The sequence below is a fragment of the Tupaia chinensis genome, unplaced genomic scaffold (assembly GCF_000334495.1).
Source record: "Tupaia chinensis unplaced genomic scaffold, TupChi_1.0 Scaffold000054_1, whole genome shotgun sequence".
NCBI classification, from domain to species: domain Eukaryota; kingdom Metazoa; phylum Chordata; class Mammalia; order Scandentia; family Tupaiidae; genus Tupaia; species Tupaia belangeri.
The window spans coordinates 9,251,951-9,255,068 of NW_006159512.1; positions in this window are offsets into that span (position 1 = coordinate 9,251,951).

A 3,118-nucleotide genomic window follows, 5' to 3' on the forward strand; every position below is an offset into this window, starting at 1 on the left:
TGGCAGCCAGAATGGAGAAGCTGCCATATTCCTGACCAACGGCCTCTGCCCTCTCTTCTGAATACCTCCCGGGCAAATCTCTCTCCTCGGCACCCCTCCTGGCCAACCCTTCCCTTCCAAGCTGGACAGTGCATAAGGGGATAAAAACGTTGTCTGGCTGTCTCCCTTGTCTTGCCCAGACTGATGTATGTAAAACACAAACGTTGTTAGACATCCTTAAGTGCCCTCTAGCTGGCCCCCATTTCGAATGGCATCACGACGTAGCTACCACTGGGCTGTGTTCCTTTCGTCATGACGACAGCGTCATCCCCGGCATTTCCGAAGCGGCAGCAGAGGCTGGAAACTGCACAGACTCCCTCACTTATGCCGCAGCCCTGTGCAGGGAGCCCTGCGCTCACAACTCGTGAGCTGTGGCAGGAACTGCCATGGACTGACCCACCCCTCACTTGACAATCACGGCTACACGCGCTCCTTTCACCCAGGTTCCTTGGCTTCAAATATCAGGGGGAACGAGCATCACACTTACCAGCTTGTGAAGCCCAGACCCAGGCCAAGACACGTTTGGGCTTGAACTACCCAGGCCTACTGCCTCCCTCCATCCATTGCCAGACCGACACAGCAGATGGGTCGGTGATTCTGCGGACAGATGCTAGGCGTTTCAGACGTACTGTCTTTACTGTGTCCAACCAACAAAGGGTCTTGAAAATGCAAAGAGAAAAACGTGGTGCAGAGAACACGCTTTGGTTTAAGGGTCCAAAGATAGCCTTTCTTTAAAAGGATGTCCTTTCTACATAGAAATGTTGAGTAAATGCCATCTTTCTGAAATCAATGACTCTTTTCTAAGTAATTCATTTAAGGAAGACCTCAGTTAAAAATTGACAAGTTAAACAGAAAAGACCTATGTATAATGGTTCTAGAGGGAAATGAACTCCAAGGTTTTTCATGTGGACAATGTGAAAGAGTATCTTACCCAAGGGTGACAGGCGTGCCGCCATTTTTTCCCTAAAGAAAGTCTAACCCTATCTCCCAGGAGGGAGGCAACAGGAAGAGCCAGCGTTTGCTCCTGGCCGTTCAGTCAGCGGTTACTGGGGTGAGCAGGACAGAACGACAGACAAGAATCTCTGTGTCCTGAAGCACACAGACGCATTGTAAACACAAAGGTGGATTGTGTTGACCGAATGTAGACGACCATGTAAACTTCCTTGTAAATTCTGTACATAACTCATCGAATGTCCCCTGTGGCGTGGTGGTTCTCAGCTTGGGGTGGATGTTTGAAAAACCTGAGCATTGTAAATACCGTGAGCTTACAAGGCATCTGCTTTTACTCATGAAGTGACTTGGGCCCAACCAGAGCCTTTTCAGCTCTTGCTCCTTCTCTGCGCTGCGCGTGTGCAGCTGCGTAGCTCCGCTGCAAGCCATAGCCAGGTGTCTGCGGTCACTGCCCCGTGCCCCAACCCCGCAGAAGGGGCAGCAGCTGCCGGGCGGCCTGTCAGCCTGTGGGGCTCAGGAAAGCCCACCAGCAGCAGCGGGAACTGTAGCGAGCTGCTCCCTGAGCTGTGTCAGGCAATGGACGTGTGTTTCTTTATCAGTCATTTGTGGCTACTCATCTCTTCAGATACCAAATTACTCATGCTGTCGAGTGGGTCAGGAATGGAGGAGCTGCTCAAATCCACAGGTAATCCAAAGTTTCATTTGCGCCAATAGCTTTAGCGTCTGCCTTCTTCCCTCCGTGGTGTTCTATGGAACGTCTACCAAGAACGAGGGTGACCGAGTGGATCTGATCAGGGTACACAGTTGAATACCCAAGTGCCGGGAAGGAGCAAAGGGAGGGGCAATAAGTGATGCTGATAAGGTCTGGCTGGTTCACTTCTGCAAGGCCCAGAGGTGGCCAGGCCATTCTTTTATAAAGGTAGAGAGAAATAATGGTATAAACCATCTGGGAATTAAAACAAGCATTTTTTCGAGTGGGGGAAGGATCTGTGTGATGTGTGGTGAAGCTTAAAAGAAAGCTGGTGATTAAACGTTCTCTAATATCTTCCTCCTAAGTATCGGCATTCTTGAACAACTCTTCAGAATGGTGGGATATTGTGCCATAAGATGTTTCCATGCAGACTGGCAGTCCCAGCAAGGGCGAGGATGTCCACAGCAATTCAGAACATCCGAGCAGGTGGGACGCAGGTGGGCTTCTTAGGAATGCTTTGGAGTGGACAGCGGAGGTCAGAGCTTAGCCAGCGAGACCCTTTGTGCCAGTATTTTAAGTACCAGTAGAGGTAGGAGCTATAACTGTGAAATGTTTGGGTTCCAATGTATGCCAACCAGAGTTCACCATCCATTAAATAAGAAAAGCACCTTGAACTAAGCAGGTCAGTTGATGTCTTGGTGCAGAACTGCTGTTTTCACTTTTTTTTTTTTTTAAGATGTTTTTTCTATAGGGCGCGTGCACTCGCCAGAAAGACAGAGAGACAGAAAGTGAGAAATCACCCCCCAGGGGAGATGGCCATGCCACAATCCCTTCTCCCTCATTCTCCTCTTGAGATCTTGGGTACGCACGCACACACGCCCAGCGTGAGTTTTAAGCCACCGGGTCCAGGATATGAACCGTGGTCAACTACATGGGAGTCCAGTGACATAGCCATTACGCCAACTGCTGGTCCCGAGAACCATTGTTTTCATTTTAACCGTGCTTCTTTTAGATGACAGAAATGAACTAAATGGATAGAAAACTTCTGTTTGGAAGGCTGCAATTTCACAAGCGAGTATTTGAAAGGCAATCCTTTTTAATAAAAGAATTGCAAACCCAGAAAATATGAAATTCCTGGAAGGATTAAGGTACAGAGCTTTGTGTTTACTTTTCCTTTAACAAGAAGTCCCTGTTGCAGTTGAGACGACCTATAGTTGTCTGGATCTGTTTGCTGGTTTTCCATTTGGTTCGTTTCCCCCCAATTAAAAGTCCTTGGTCTACTGGGATTCACAAAGCCTCTTGCCCGCCCCAGCTACTTCGCATATCTTGGAGCAAGCGTGCTCATAATACACGCTTCCACGGGATTCGATGTGCAGAACATCTGAATCAGGTGGGAAAGAAAACCATTCTCCTGAACAACTCTGCCCACATTTTCTG